The following is a 17,338-nucleotide window of genomic DNA, read 5'->3' as shown; positions in this document are numbered from 1 at the left end:
CCCCTCCCCTGCTCATGCTCTATCTCTCTCTATCTCTCTCTCTGTCTCTCTCTCAAAAATAAATAAACATTAAAATTTTTTTTAAAAAAAGAAAAGTTCTGGACAAATGTGTCTCTTAGAAGCCCTTAGTGAAAGTCCTGGACCTCAAAGCTGGTGGGAGAGCCCATGAGCAAGACGAGGTCAGGACAGAAGGGGGTCGTGTCCTGGGGACTTGCCTCAGCTCACTCCTTAGGGGACACAAAGGAAGTTTCACAATTGGAGCAAACTCTTCCCCAAGGAGATGAGGGAGGGGGACAGGGAGGGGGAGGGAGGGGGAGCATTTTTCCCCACAGAATTTAGTTTAGTCAAAAATACATGTAGAACAAACATTTGATGAGTACGTCTGAGGCCTCGCGTGAACCACTTTTCTGCATCCAATGACACTGAATCCGAGGGACAATTCGGTGTGACTATTTTATAGGGACCCCTAAGAGGTCAAGTCCAAGGTCACAGAACCACTTAGTAACATCCCCATGGTTTCCTTCCCGGCATTTTACCTCGACCATTAGGAAATATTAATTATTTGCCAATAGTAATATTGAAAGCAGAAAAGTGATGGACTTCCAGGGAAGACAACAGAACAGAAGGCCCTAAGCTGACCACATCCTACAGACACAACTAGACAACACGCACATCAGTGTAAATAACCCAGAAAATGGGGCGCCTGGGGGCTCAGTCATTGAGCGTCTAACTTTGGCTCAGGTCATGATCTCTCAGTTCATGGGTTCGAGCCCCGCGTTGGGCTCTGTGCTGACAGCTCAGAGCCTGGAGCCTGCTTCTGACTGTGTCTCCCTCTCTCTCTCTCTGCCTCTCCCCTGCTCATGCACTCTCTCTCAGAAATAAATAAAACATTAAACAATTTTTAAAAATCGAATCACCCAGGAAAATGACCTAAGTTAAGGACAGCAGAATGGACTGTCCACAGCTGAATGTCGAGGAGAGTCTCCATCAGGAGGGTGGGAAGGGCAGGGACAGTCAGGAGCCAAACGAACCCAGGGACAGCGTGCCGGAGGGAGGGACACGGCGGGTCCAGAGAGGGAAGGCAGCGGCCCTTACCCCAGGCCCCCCAGGCACAGGGAGCCCACACGGCACAGACGATCACCCGTCATATCTGGCTTTCAAAACCACAGGGGCCTAATTTCGTGAGTTCCTGCAGTCAGTGGGGCTTAACCCCTGGGATTTACAAACCGGGAGGCTCAGCCCTGGGGAAGCCAGGAGGAGACACACAGAACTGAAGCTGTGGTTTGCAATACACCCAGGGTGTAGGGAAGGAGATTTGTTCATTAACCTCAGAATGCGTGCTGGAAAGCCAGGTGTCTTCAGGAGACTTCTCCAGGAGCAAAGGAGCCGCCCTGCACCATTTTCCTTGCCCGCCTCCCAGCACCCATCACCCACACCCAGCAGTGTGGACTGGCCAGCAGTGTGCTCCCGCGTCACCTTCTCCTCAGATGTGCCCCCTCCAGGCAGGCTCCGGCTCCGGGTCTCCGCCCACAGCACAACCACACAAATGCTGACGCCACGACCCCACCCCCCTGCGATGCGCAGACCCGCTTCCTCCAGTACGCCCTTGGCCAGAGCGCTCCGAGTCGGGGCCACAAACCCGGCAGGGTACAAGCATCCCTGATGGGCCAGCACCACTACGAAGTGACTTGGAGAGTCAAGGGAGAGGGGACATCGCCACACACACACCTGTCCAGCCAGGGCCCCGGCAGGGGGCTGGGGGGGGCTTGGGGGGCACACCTCTGGTCTGACTGCGGGGCCCGCCCACCAGTGAAAGCTTCACGGGGAAAGTGTGCTGCCATCTGGTGCTTCTGCATCTCTGCAAAAGCCTCGTCTGATCAACTCAAGACCCAGGCAGCCCCAGACTATCCCACTGCCTCCGCAGGGACCAAGCCCCATCCACTAGAGGCAAAGAGAGCCACCTCAGATGGCAGGACTCAAGGCAAATGAGGCTTAGCCACGAGAATAGAGCGCCAGCTACACACTCCTGGAAACGCCACGTTCTGGTGAACAGGGGCCACCGCACTGCAGGGCGCTTCAGGACTGCTTCTTCATAAGGTCGCGGCTTTCAAGGGCAGGGGCCGTACCTGACTTTCCTAACACAGAGAAACAGACACAGAGGGTGGGACAAAATGAGAGAGCAACATGTCCCAAATGAAAGAACAGGGCAAAATCACAGCCAAAGAGTTAAATGAAATGGAGACAGGTAATGCACCAGATACAGAATTTAATGTAATGATCATAAAGACACTCGCGGGACTTCAGAAAAGAGTGGAGGAGCTCAGTAAGACCCGCGATGAAGAGACAGAAAACAAAAAAACAGAAAATCAGAAATGAAGAACTCAATGGCTGATGTTAAAAATACACAAGAGGGAATAAACAGTAGACTAGAGGAAGCAGAAGAACAGATCAGAGATCGGGAGGACACAGTAAGGGACAGCAAGCAAACTGATCAGGAGAGAGAAAAGGGAATAATAAAAAATGAAGAGGATTCACTAGCATCAACCATAATAGCATTTGCATCACACAGATGTGAGAAGGAGGAGACAACAGGGGGCCGAAAATGTACTTGAAGAAATAATAGCTGAAAACTTTCTGAATCAAGAGAGGGAAACAGAAATCCGGAGGCACAGAGGAGGCACAGAGAGGCTCCAAAACATCAACTCAAAGATGTCCACCCCAGGACACACAGTAATTAAAATGGTAAAGAGTGGTATAAAAAGAATTTTAAAAGCGGCAAGAGAAAAGAAAGCAGTTGCATACAAGAAAAGAAAGCAGATGCCCATGAAGCTATCAGCATATTTTGCAACAGAGATTTTGCAGGCCCAAAGGGAGTGGCATGATATATTCACCGTGTTGAAAGGGAAAAAGTCTTCAGCCAAGGATACTCCATCCAGCAAGGTTATCATGCAGAATGGAAGGAGAGAGAAAGTGTCCAGACAAACAGAAGTGGAAGGAATTCAGGTGCACTACACCAGCCCTACCAGAAATGTTAACGGGGACATTTGGAGTGGAAAGGAAAGAACATAAGTGGGAGCAAGAAAACTAGGAAGCAGAAGAGCAGTAGAATTAAGTGTATCTATAAAAATTAGTCAAGGGATTCACAAATGAATGACACCATGTACCTAAAATGTGGGAGCAGAGGCATAAAGAATGTGTTCAAAAATTGAGTGACAATCAACTTACTATAGACTCCTATACGCAGAAAATATTATATATAAACCTAATGGTCACCACAAATGAAAAACCAGGAATAGACATGCAGAAAATAAAGAGAAAGGAATCAAGTACACCACTAAAGAAAGCCAGCAAAGCATGAGAGGAAAGATCAAGAAAGGAACAGAAAAGAGCTACAATAACCATCATAAAACAAGTTACAAAATGGCAGTAGGTACCTACCTATCAATCATTACTTTCAATGTAAATGGTCTAAACAGTCCAATCAAAAGACATTAAGGTGACAACATGGATAAAAAAGCAAGACCCAGCTACATGCTGCCTACAAGACTCACTGCAGACCCAAAGACACCTGCAATTGGAAAGTGAAGGGACGAGAAAGCATTTATCACACAAATGGAAGTTAAAAGATAGCCAGGTAGGAACACTTACATCAGACAAAATGGACTTTAAAACAAAATTGACCATAAAAGGAACAATCCAGCAAGAATATGTAACAACTGTAAATATTTAGGCATCCAACATAGAAGTACTTAAATACATAAAGCAGCTAATAACAAACATTAAGGGTTGTTGATAATAAGGGGGTAATAGTAGGGAAATTTAACACCCCCACATACATCCATGGATCATCTAAGCAGAAAATCAACAAGGAAATGATGGCTTTGAATGACACACCAGAAGGATTTGAGAGATGTAATCCGAACATCTCATCCTAAAGCAGCAGAATACACGTTATTTTCAAGTGCTCATGGAACATTATCTAGAATATCGCACACGTTTGGCCACAAAACAAGCCTCAACAAACCCAAAAATATTGAATCATACCATGCATCTTTTCTGACCATAGCACTATGAGACTAGAAATCAAACACAGGAAAAAAAATCTGGAAACAGCACAAATACACGGAGGTTAAATGACATCTAACTAAACAATGAACAGGTCCACCAAGAAATCATAGAAAATCAAAAGATAAATGGAGACAAATGACAATGAAAACACAATGGTCTAAAGTTGTTGGACAACCTGGAAGAAATGGATAAATGCCTAGAAACATATAATGTCCCAAAACAGAATCAAGAAGACATGGTTAATTTGAACAGACTAATCACCCGCAATGACACTGAATCAGCAATCAAAAAACTCCCAACAAACAAAAGTTCACACCACATGGCTTCTCAGATGAATTCTATAGGCCAATACCTCTGATAAACAGAGATGAAAAATCCCTCAACCAAATATTGGCAAAGCGAATCCAACAATACATTAGAAAAAATACATTCACTATGATCAAATGAGTTTTATTCCTGGAAATGCAATGGTGGTTCAGCATTTATGAATTAGTCACTGTGATACATCACCTCAGAATGAGAAAAAGATAAAAACCACATGATCATTTCAATAGATGCAGGAAAGCATTTGACAAAGTACAACATCCATTCATGATAGAAACTCAGCAGAGTAAGTTTAGAGAGAACATAATAAAGGCCGTATCTGAAAAACCCGCAGCTAACATCAGCCTCAATGGTGAAAAACCTAGAGCTTATCCCTGAAGATCAGAAACAAAACAGAATGTTCACTCTCACCACTTTTTTCAGCATGATACCGGAAGTCCTAAACACAGCACATTGGTAACACTAAGAGAAAAAACGCATCCAAATTGTCAAGGAAGAAGTAAAACTTTCACTTTGAAGACTATATGAAACTGTATATGGAAAACCCAAAAGACTCCATCAAAAAACTTCTAGAACGGACACATGAATTCAGTTAAGTCGCAGCATACAAAATGAACACACAGAAATCCTATGCAAGTCTATATACCAATAATGAAGTAGCAAAAAGAGAAATAAAGAACAATCCCATTGACCATCATGCCATAAAGTATAAAATATCTAGAAATAAACTTGAGCAAGGATAAAAACCTGTACTCTGAAAACTAGAAAACACTGATGAGGGAAGCCAAAGAAGACACAAAGAAATGCTAAAACACTCCATGCTCCGGGATTGGAAGAACAAATACTGTTCGTTAAAATATCTGTATTATCCAAAGAAATCTACGCATTTCATGCAATTCCTATCAAAATACCGACAACATTTTCCACCAAGCTAGAACAAATAACCCTGAAATTTGTGTGGAACCATGAAAGACCCCAAAGAGCCACAGCAAACTTGAGAAAAAAGAAGACAGCTAGAAGCATCACAATCCCAGATTTCAGGATACGCTCCAAAGCTGTAGTAATAAAAACAGTATCGTACTGCCACAAAAAGAAACACATGCATCGGGGGCGCCTGGGTGGCTCAGTCGGTTAAGTGTTCGACTTCCGCTCAGGTCATGATCTCACGCTCCCACGAGTTCAAGCCCCGCATCGGGCTCTGTGCTGACAGCTCAGAGCCTGGAGCCCGCTTCGGATTCTGTGTCTCCCCCTCTCTCTGCCCCTCCCCTGCTCTGTCTCTCTCTGTCTCAAAAATAAAAATAAAACCATTAAAAAAAATTTTTTAAATAAATAAATAAATAAATAAATAAAACACACGCATCAATGGTACAGAATGCAGAGCCCAGAAATAAACCCCAAATGATACGGTCGGTTAATCTGCAGCGAGGAGGCAAAAGTACGCAATAGGAAAAAGATCTCTTCAACAAATCATGTTAGGAAAACCGAACGACAACATGTGAAAGAATGAAACCGGGCCCCTTTCTTCCATCGTATACAAAAATAAATCCCAAATGGACTAAGGGCCAAAATGTGAGGTCTGAAACCATAAAAACACTAGAAGGAAACACAGGTAATTATTTCTGTGACATCAGCCATAGCACCATTTGTCTAGCTACGTTCCCTGAGGCGAGGGAAACAAGACCAAAAACCAACAGCGACACTGCGTCTAAATAAAAAGCTTCTGCACGGCAAAGGAAACAATCAGCAAAACTTAACGAAACGACAACCGACTGAATGGGAGAATGACATCTGAGAAAGGGCTGGTATCTAAAAAATATACAGAACTTATACGAGTCAACACCAATACATACACACATACATAATCCAATAAAAAATGGGCAGAAGACATAAATAGACATTTTTCCGAAGAAGACATCCAGATGGCCAACAGACACTGGAAAGGAGTTCAGTGCAACGCATTATCAGGGAAATGCAAATCAAAGCCACAGTGACCTATGACCTCAGACCTGTCAGAATGGCTGAAATCAAAAACACAAGAAACAAGTATTGGTGAGGAGGTGGGGATAGGGGAGCCCTCGTGCACTGTTGGTGGGAATGCAGACTGGTGGACATTGTGGGATCAGTATGGAGGCTCTTCAAAAAGTTAAAAACAGAATTACCGTATCATCTGGTAATTCCATCACTACGTACTTACACGAAGAATACAAAAACAGTAATTCAAATGAAGTTAGGTGCACCCCTATGTTCACTGCGACATTAGTTACAAGAGCCAAGATACGGAAGGAACCCAAGTGTCCGCTGACCAACGAACGGATAAAGAAGATGTGGTGTGTACGTCCGGTGGAATACTATCCAGCCACGCAAAAGAACAAGAAATTGCCATTTGCGACAGCATGGATGGGGCCACCGAGTATTATGCTACGCGAAATAAGTCAGAAAAAGACAAATAGCACACAATTTCATTCATATGTGGAATTGAAGAAACAAAACAAATGAACAAAGGAAAAGGACAGACCAAAGGACAGGCTGTTAACTGTAAAGAACAGACTGATGGTGGCCAGAGGGGAGGCGGTGGGGGGGTGGGTGAAGCAGGCGATGGGGATTAAGAGCGCAACTATCTTTTTTGTTTTAATTTGTTTAACGTTTATTTATTTTTGAGAGAGAGACCGAGATAGAGACAGAGAGACAGAGTGTGAGCAGGAGAGGGGCAGAGAGAGAGGGAGACAGAAGCTGAGGCAGGCTCCAGGCTCTGAGCTGTCAGCACAGAGCCCGACGCGGGGCTCGGACCCACGAACCCGCGAGATCATGACCTGACCTGAAGTGGGACACTTAACCAACTGAGCCACCCAGGCGCCCACTAGCACACTTATCTTGATGAGCGCTACATAGTGTCCGGAAGTGTTGAATCACAACATTGTCGACCTGAACCTAACATAACAGGACACATTAATTACACTGGAGCTAAAATCTTAAAGAAAGAAAGCAGAAAATTATTTTTAAGGCCATCGGTAAGTATTGTGTTGCGGCTGATGAAGGGATTCATGAGTCAGACTACCCAGGTGTGAATGTCGGGAGCTCACCGGCTGTGCAATCTTTGACATGTTACGCGACTCCTCTGTGCCCCAGACGCCTCAGCTGCGCCACGGGGAGAGTACTGAACGTGCGCCACACGCGATCATCCCGTGACCGCTTGCAGCAGCATCTGACACACACTTCAAGTCTGCGTGTGTGTTTCGGCGGTGGTGACGCTCGCTCTGTTTTCTCATTACTCCCAGATAACGGAAGAATGAGATGTGGGAAGGTGGCTTCCTGTAAGTGACGGCTGATAGACTTTATCTCTTACACACTTAAAATCGCTCTGTAGAAAATCACGCACAGAAAAAGACAACGGAGAACTTGTGAAAACAGATGAAATATTCACAGTAAGACAGGGTTATTTTCTGTGATATGAAAAAGAAATTTGGGGCACTGGGCTGGCTCGGTCGGTGGAGCGTGTGACTCTGGATCTCGGGGCTGTGAGTTCGAGCCCCACACTGGGTGTAGAGGTTATTGAAGTTTTTTTTTAATCTTAAAAAAGAAAGAAATTTACAAAGGAAAGAGAACCGGCACCCTCCTGGAAAACTGGGTGAGGGGTGGGCATGGGCCGTTCTAACCTACAAGACGGCACGGTGAACAAGCACCAGCCTCAGTCCCACACCCAGGAAAACGTTACGAGATGAGATTCACCTCGTCAGCGCTCATAGCCACTAAGGCTTTGAGGGATCACTCTGGGGTTTGGTGGCAGGACCCTGATCTCTCTCCCTCTCACACACCAGGTGGGCGAACCCTGCGGCCCGGTGACGCTGATGGCAGTGTGGAAGCACCACCCCGCCACCCCCTTCTCCCACGGCATCTCCAGCCCTAACCGAGTGCCCCCAACAAACGCTCATGGTCCCGGCCGATTGCAGGAGGGACCATGTTCATCAGAGCGTTATTTCGAGCGGCAGAAAGCTATTTAAAAAACTTTAAGTAAGCCACACTGTAAAAAAGGCACACACGTAAGAAATGCCGTCTGCCTTCACATGGACTACTAATCTAAGAGGCTGAAGCGATCGGAGGATGTTCAGCAGCACGAAATAGAGACCATGTGGTTCAAGGCCGCCTGCCCAGGAGACAGTCCTGCAGAGCAGATCAGTCTCTGACTGGGGAGCCTTCTTCCTGACGCCGGAGCTCAGCCTGGGAGCTTCCTGCTTGTCCTGGTCCCCTGTGAGCACGTGAGCACTGTCACCAACGTCTTCGCCTCCTGCTCTCCACTCACATCCGTGTGGTTCGCCATCGCTGCTGTGACATAGAGTCCATTTCTCCTGTCCTCCACGCCGAGGAGTCGGATCCACTAAAGGAACAGGTTTTACAGTCGCCAACCAGCAAGGCCGTGGCTCCGGCCCGCCGGGAGCCGTCGGGTCTGTCTGGGTGCACCTGCTCCGGGTCCCAGGTGGGGCCTGGAGCCACAGCCCCACCTGCAGGACCGCAGGATCCCGGGACACTACCCTCGGCCAGTCTGGGGGCAATTCCTGTGCTACTATACTCATTTCCTTTTACCTAATTAAAATTATTAGTATGCCAACAACACTTTGCTTTCTTTTGGGGGGTCTTTAGCTGGCAACATGCTTTATATTTCAAATGAAGTCTTATTGCTTGAATGAAACTTTTTTTTAATATTTAAGTTCGGAAAATATTTTCCCCGAGGAAGAGGTAAAGAGTGGGTCCTGTTATCCGATCAGCCATTCCGCATATACACGAACACACACACACGTGCACAAAACAAAGGTTCTGCACCAAGAGGTTGACAGAGGTAAAACCTGGGTTTTGAGACTAAGTACAATTATAGTGTGTGACTGTCATTTTTTTTAATGTTTATTTATTTCAGAGACAGAGACAGAGCATGAGTGGGGGAGGGGCAGAGGGAGCAGGAGACACAGAATCCGAAGCAGGCTCCAGGCTCCGAGCTGTCAGCACGGAGCCCGACGAGGGGCTCGAACCCACAAACCGTGAGATCATGCCCTGAGCCGAAGTCGGACGCTCAACCGACTGAGCCACCAGGCGCCCCGTCATTCTTTGTATTTTCTAAATATCTGTAAGAAATATGAAAATGGTGTTTTCATACAAAGTTCACTGCAGAGAAAAATTTTAAAAATCACCAACAAGGAAAAAATATTAAACAACAATAATCGTTTATAAACATCCTCGAGATACTAATTGTTTTCAGATTCCAATATGACTGTGCCATGTATATTTTACCTACTTCCTTAGTTTGGCGTTGTGTTAAACATATATGCACTTTAATGCATAAGGATTTACAACATTCTTTTTTTTAATTTTTTTTAATGTTTCGTTATTTTGGAAGGAGAGAGAGAGAGACAAAGAATGAACGGGGCAGGGACAGAGAGAGAGGGAGACACAGAATCCAAAGCAGGATCCAGGCTCTGAGCTGTCAGCACAGAGCCTGACATGGGGCTTGAACTCACAAACTATGAGATCAGGACCTGAGCAGAAGTCAGGTGCTTAACTGACTGAGCCACCCAGGTGCCCCTACAACATTCTTTTTTAAATTCTTGCATAGACTTCCACTGGACAGATGCATAACAACAGATTTCATAAATCCTGCTGTTTCAATATTACAAACAACACGCTCTGATAGCCTTGAATATACAGCTGTTTTCTCCTTTTCTGTTTTTAAAATTTGAGTATCATTGACACACAATGTTACATTAGTTTCAGGTGCACAACACAGTGATTTGACAAGTTTATGCGTCACTCGATGCTCACAAGTGTAGCTACGGCCTGTCACCATGCAACGCTATTACGACATCATTGACTGTATTCCTTATGCTGTAGCTTTTATCCCAGTGACTCATTCATTCCATAACCGAAAGCCTGTACCTCCCACCCCCTTCACTCATTTTGCCCAGCCCCTACTGCCTCCCCTCTGGCAACCGTCACTTTGTTCTCTGTATTTATAGGTATGGTTCTGTTTTTTGTTTCTTCGTTGTTTTTCCCCACATTCCACTTATGAGTGAAACAATATGGTATTTGTCTTTCCCAGTCTAATTTCACTTAGCCTAATACCCTCCAGGTCCATCCATGCTCCCTCAGATGGCACAGTTTCATCCTGTTTACAGCCACACAATATTCGTGTGTGTGTGTGTGTGTGTGTGTGTGTGTGTGTGTGTGTATCACATCCCCTTATCCATTCACGTATTGATAGACATTTAGGTTGCTTCCATATCTTGGCTATTATAAATAATGCTGCAATAAACATAGGGGTTCACATAGCTTCATATTCGTGTTTTCATTTTCTTTGGGTAAATACCCAAAAGTAGAATTATTGGATCACATAGTATTTCTATTTTTTTTAAGATTTCATTTAAGTGCTCCCTACATCAAATTCGGGGCTCGAACTTACAACCCTGAGATCCAGAGTCGCATGCTCTACCAACTGAGCCAGCGGGCCACCCCTGCCATTTCTATTTTTAATGTCTGAGGAACCTCCATGCTGATTTCCACAGTGCCTGCATAAATTTACATTCCAACCATCAGTGCACAAGTATTTCTCGTTCTGCACATCCTCACCAACACTTGTTCTGTCCCGTCTTTTTTATTTTAGTCATTCTAACAGGTTTAAAGTGGAATCTTGTTGTAGTTTTGGTTTGCATTTCCCTGATGATGAAAGATGTGGAGCATGTTTTCTGTATCTCGTCTTTGGAAAAATGCCTATTCAGGTTCTCTGCCCATATTTTTTGTATCTGTTTGTGTATTCGTTTGCTTGTTTTGGTGTTGAGTTCTTTATATATTTTAGATATTTACCCCTTATCAGATATGTCATTTGGAAATATCTTCTCCCACTCAGTAAGCTGTCTTTTTAATTGGTGATGGTCTCCTTTGCTGCGGAAATACTTTATTTTGACGCAGCCCTAATAGTTTATTTTTGCCTTTGTTTCCCTTGCCTCAGGAGACATATCTAGAAAAATGTCAGAGAAACGACTGCCTGTGTTTTCTTCTACGATTTTTATGGTCTCTGGTCTCCCATTTAGATCTTTAATCCATTTCGAATTAGTTTTGTGTATGGTGTAAGAAAGTGGACCAGTTTCATTGTTTTGCGTGTAGCTATCTGGTTTTCCCAGCACCATTTACTGAAGAGACCGTCTTTTCCCCATTGCATATTCTTGCCTCTTTGGTTAAAGATTGCTTGACCGCGAAGTGTGGGTTTATTTCTGGGCTCTGTTCTACTGATACATGTGTCTATTTCTGTGTCAGTACGATACTGTTTTGACTATTACAGCTTTGTAGTGTATCTTGAAATCTGGAATTGTGAACACCTATAGTTGTATTCTCTCTCTCCAGATTGCCGTGGTTGTTGAGGTCTTTTGTGGTTCCATACAAAATTTAAGATTATTTGTTCTTGCTTTATGAAAAATTCTGGTGTTATTTTGATGGGGATTCCACTGAATCTGTGCATTGCTTTCGGTAATATGGACATTTTAAAATTTTTCATGCTTCCAGTCCATGAGCATGGAATATCTTTCCAGTTGTTTGTGTCATCTTCAATTTCTTTCATCAGTGTTTTATTGTTTTTGGAGTACAGGTCTTTCACGTCTTTGGTTTATTTCTAGGTATTTTATTCTTTTTCCTGCAATGGAAAATGGTGTTGTTTTCTTAATTTCTTTTTCTGTTACTTCCTTATTAGTGTATAGAAATGCTACTGATTTCTGGGTATTAATTTTGTACCCTGAAACTCTACTAGATTCATTTACTGCTTCTAGTAGTTGTTGGTGGTGTCTTTAGGATTTTTTATGTATAGTATCATGTCATCTGCAAATAATGACAGTTTAACTTCTTCCTTACCAATATGGACACTTCTTGTTTTTCTTGTCTAATGGCTGTGTTGTCAATTTGTTTTTCTACATCTACTGAGATGATCATATGATTTTTATCCTTTGTTTTGTTGACGTGGTGTAGGACATCGATTGATTTGTGAATACTGAACCATCCTTCCATCCCCAGAATAAATCCCATTTGATGGTAGCGAATGGTCCTTTTAATGTATTATTGTATGCAGTTTACTAATTTTTTGTTGAGGATTTTGCATCTATTTTAATCAGGGATATTGGCCTGTGGTTTTCTTTCTTTCTTTTTTTTTGTGGTGCCTTTATCTAGTTTTGGTATCAGGGTACTCAGGGTAATGCTGTCTTCGTAGAATTTATTTGGTAACTTTTCCTCCTTCTATTTTTTGGAATAGTTGTGGAGAATAGCTTGAAGAGACCTTCCTTAAATGTTTGGCAGAATTCACCTGCGAATCCATCTGGTCTGGAATTTTATTTTCTTGTTGTCTTTTGATTACTGGTTCATTTTGTTACTTGTAATCGGTCCATTCAGATTTTCTATTTCTTCCTAGTTAAGTTTTAGAAGACTGTGTGTTTCTAGGAATTTATATATCTCTTGTAGGTTGCCCAGATTGTTGGTATATAGCTTTTCTAACAGTCTCTTGTAACTCATTATACTTCTGTGGTATTCGTTGTTACTTCTCTCTCATTTCTGATTTCATTTAAGATCCTTTCTCTTCTTGATCAGTCTGGCTAAGAGTTTGTCAACTTTGTTTATCTTTTCAAAGAACCATCTCTTGGTTTTATTGATTTTTTCCTATGGTTTTTAGTCTCTATGTCATTTATTTCTGTTCTGATCTTTATTACTTTTTCCTATTCACCCCAAGCATTATTTGTTCTTCTTTTTATAATTTCTTAGGTGTAAGTTTAAATTGTTTTTTAAAGCTTTTTATTGTTTCTTGAGGTAGTCCTGTATCACTATATACTACTCTCTTAGAACTGCTTTTACTATGTCCCAAAGAGTTTGGACTATTGTGTTTTCATTTTCATTTGTGTTCATGTATTTCTTTCATTTCTTCTTTGATTGTTTCATTGACCCACTGGTTGTTTAGAATCATGTTGTTTGGTCTCCACATGCTGGTGTTTTTTACCAATTTTTTTCTTGTGATTTATTTCCCATTTCACACCATTGTCACTGGAAATGATGCCTGGTACAATTGTGATCTTCTTAAATTCGTGGAGTCTTATTTTGTGGGTTAATGTGTGAACTGTTCTGGAGGAGGTTCCATGTGCATTTGAAAAGAATGTTTGTTATGTTGTTTGGGATGGAATGTTCTGTACATATCTGGACCCATCTGGGTCGAATAGGTCAGTTAAGACATTGTTTCCTCATTGATTTTCTGCCTGAATTACCTATCCGTTGGTGTAAATGGGGTGTTAAAGTCTCTTACATTATTTTATTACCATCAATATCTCTCTTTATGTCCCGTAATGTTTGCTTTATGAATTCAGATGTTCCAGTGTTAGGTGCATAGATATTTACAATTGATATATCCTCTCGTTGCGTTGACACTTTGTTATTATGTAGTATCCACTTCTGTCACTTGTTACAGTCTTAAAGTCTATTTTGTCTGATATAAGTATTGTTCACTGGATGAATGCATAAAGAAGATGCGGTGTGTGCAGACAATGGAGTATTACTTAGCCATCAAAAAGAATGAAATCTTGCCATTTGCAATGGCACGATGGAGCTAGAGACTATTATGGTAAGCTAAATAAGCCAGTCAGAGAAAGACAAATACCATATGATTTCACTCATGTGAAAGTTAAGAAACAAAACAAACAAGCAAAGGGGAAGAGAGGAGAGAGAGGGAGAGAGAGAGAGAGAGAGAGAGAGAGAGAGAGAGAGAGAGAGAGACCAAGAAACAGACTCTTAACTACAGGGAACAAACTTCTTCTCCATCCCCTTCCCCTCGTCCTCCCCCCCACTCCTCCTCCTCCTCCTTCTTCCATTTGCATGGTGAATGTTGTTTTAGCCCTTCACTTTTTTTCACTTAAGTTTTTATTTCAATTCTGGTTAGTCAACATCCAGTGGAATATTAGTTTCAAGTATACCATTTGGTGACTCAGTACTTACATACAACCGTACAGCACCCTGTGCTCATCACCATAAGTGCACTCCTTAATTCTCAGCCCCCACCCCCCAACCTTCCACTGATAGCCAACAGTTCATTCCCTGTAGTTAAGAGTCTGTTTCTTGGTCTCTCTCTCTCTCTCTCTCCCTCTCCTCTGTTCCCCTTTGCTTGTTGTATGGGGACCCATATGTGTGGGTCTTGTCTCTGTACCCATTCTGCCACTTGTCTCTTGTTTGAAAATTTTAGGACATCTACACTTAAAATAATTATTGATAAGGACGCACTTATTGCAATTTTATTTGTTTTTTTAGTTTTTGTAGCTCTTTCTTCCTCTCTTCTTCTCTTGCTCTCTCTTCTTGTTGTTGATGAGTTTCTCTTATTTATATGTGGCTTTCTTTATTTATGGCATATCTCTCAGAGGTTTGGGGTTTGTGGTTAACATGAGGTTCATACATAACAAGCATCCTAAGTAAACAGTCTATATTAATTTGATGGTCATTTAAGTTCAAACACATTCTTTAAATTAAAAAAAAAACTTCTTTTCTTTTCCCCCTTTTCTTCTTTCCCCTTTTACCCCCTCCTCTGTGTTTGATGTATATGTTGTCATATTTTACTTCTTTTTATTCATAATTTTCTTATGTTTAATTATAGTCATTTCTTTTCCATGTAAAGAAACCCCTTTAATATTTTTGAAAGGCTGGTCTAGTGGTGATAAACCCCTTTACCTTTGGACTCTTCATCTGTCCTTCAAATCTGAAAGGTAATCCTGCCAGGTAGAATATTCACAGTTGTACGCTTTTTTTTCCCTTTTAGTACTTTGAATATATCATGGTACTTCCTCCCGGCCTGCAAAGTTTCTGCAGAAAACTCAGCTGATGGCCTTATAGGTTTTCCCTTGTATGTAATTTTTGTGTCTTGATTACCACTTTTAAGATGTTCTTCTCATCTTTAATCTTTGACATTTTAATTACCACGTGTCATAATGTGGACCTCCTTGGGTTCATCTTGTTTGGAGCTCTCTGAGTCTCTTGGATCTGGATGTCTATTTCCTTCCCTTTGGGAAGTCAGGGAAGTTTTCAGCTATTATTTCTTTGAATAAGTTTTCTACATCTCTCTCCCTCCTCCTCCTCCTCCTGTGACCCCTATAATGTGAATGTTTGCTTGACGTTACCCAAGACATCTCTTACTCTATAATTATTTTTTAAAACCTTTTCTCTTTTTGCTGCTTAGCTAGTATGCCTCCCGTCACCCTGTGTTCCAGATCACTGATATGTTCTTCTATATCCTCTCAGGTACTGTTGATTCCCTCGAGTGTTTTTTATTTCAGTTATTGTATTATTCAAACCTGATAGGTTCTTTCAATATTTTCTATCTCTTTATTGAAGGCCCTGCTGAGTTCTCCCACTCTTCTCTCCAGTTTAGTATCTCTATGGCCATGACTTTGAATCCTTTCATTTAGATCTTCTTCTGAAAATCTTCCCTGTTCTTTCTTTTGGAGCAGATTCCTTGTCTCCCCATTTTCCTTCACTTTCTGTGTTTCTTTCTAGGGATTCGGCAGAACAGCTACTTCTCCTAACCTTGAAGGAGTGGTCTAGTGTGTGGTCATCCCCAGTGTAGACGGTGAGCTTGGTGACTTCTGCCGGCTGGCTGGAGTTGTGGCTGTTTATTCTAGTGCTCTTTGAAGCTGCAGCTCTTTACAGAATGAAAATAATAATAATAATGATAAATAAAGTAATAACATATGAAAGAGAAAGAAAGAGAAAAGGGGGGGAAGAAAAAGAAAAAAGAAAAGGAAGAAAAGCAAAGAGAACAAAAATGTTTTAAAAGCACAAGACCAAAAACAAACAAAAAAAAAGCAGCCCATTTTCTGTGTTCCAGAACCGCAGAGCCAGCGCGGGCTGGCGAGCGCGGGGCTCGCGGAGACTGCTTGTGCGCTATGACAACAGGGCCCTCCAGTTACAGCACCTCCATCCTCTTCCGATCTGGGCTTTTATGGTCGAGGGGGGGAGAGTGTTCCCACACCCCCTTGGCCCTTTTAAACTGTAGCTTTTGCTCTGCGTCCCAGCACAACCGGGTCTGATATGAGCCTGTGGACCCTGACTCATTAAGGTCATGGGCTCACGGAGGTCACACACCTGCTGTCACGATGACACCCACAGCATTCGGACGCCGCTCTGAGCTGTACTTTCCACGGGGAGTGAGAGCATGAACCACACGGCTGACCAGCCCCTCTGACCAGGGAGAGTTCGAGCAGCTCCTGGCCGTTCGGCGGACTCTCGGGCTGGCTTTTCTATATGCTGGTCACTCTTTTCAGCCTCAGCTTCTGTCCTGTGCCCGAGAAAAAGGGGGAGTGGTCCCAGCCCCTCACTACTGTCCTCCTCACTGCAGTTCTGGGCTGAGGACCCCCTTCCTCCCTGTGTCTCTGTCTCTCTTGCTGTTTGCTTTCGCTGTTCTGTCTTTGGCCGTCCTCAGTTCTTCAGAAGGAATTATTCTCTCAACAGGTGTAATTTGGTGTGTGCTGTGGGGGAGGCGAGTTCGGGGTCTGCCTACAGTGCCATGTTGGACCAGAACTTCTGATAGACATCCCAACCCACTTGTGAGCCTGACTCCTCAACAAATTCTTTGCATATATATATGTATATGTATGTATATATGTACATATATACGTATATATATTCAAATTCAGGAGCATATATATATACTCTTAGATCCCTCCCACACATACATAAGATTTTGATTTGTATTCTCAGATCGGGAAAATAATAAATTTAAAATAATTATAATTGGTGATTTAATATTTCTTTCTTCAATTAAAAGCAAAGTTACACATTTTGTGTGTCCATCTTACAAGTGTGTCGACTGTAAATTATTTGTGCCCTGCACCTGCTCAGACTGGAGTACTCATCATTTCGCCCAGATACGTCAAGTGTTTACACTGTCATACGTACTGCC

The 17,338-nt window shown here is 42.8% G+C and overlaps 1 long non-coding RNA gene across 5 annotated transcripts in view; it reads right to left on the bottom strand.

The window, feature by feature from the left end:
* Window positions 1-17,338, bottom strand: part of LOC123384725 — a 163,781-nt gene that overhangs the window by 121,542 nt on the left and 24,901 nt on the right. Inside the window, exon 4 of one of the 5 annotated variants that reach the window (XR_006596203.1) lies at window positions 9,464-9,503. The exons of the other annotated variants lie outside the window; for them this stretch is intronic. This is a non-coding gene — a long non-coding RNA (uncharacterized LOC123384725). Of the gene's footprint in view, window positions 1-9,463; window positions 9,504-17,338 lie in introns of those variants that run through there. 5 annotated transcript variants of the gene reach the window in all.

This window comes from Felis catus, chromosome B1 (assembly GCF_018350175.1).
Source record: "Felis catus isolate Fca126 chromosome B1, F.catus_Fca126_mat1.0, whole genome shotgun sequence".
Classification (NCBI taxonomy): domain Eukaryota; kingdom Metazoa; phylum Chordata; class Mammalia; order Carnivora; family Felidae; genus Felis; species Felis catus.
Note: the sequence above shows the minus strand (reverse complement) of the source record. Positions and strands in the feature narration are given on the sequence as shown.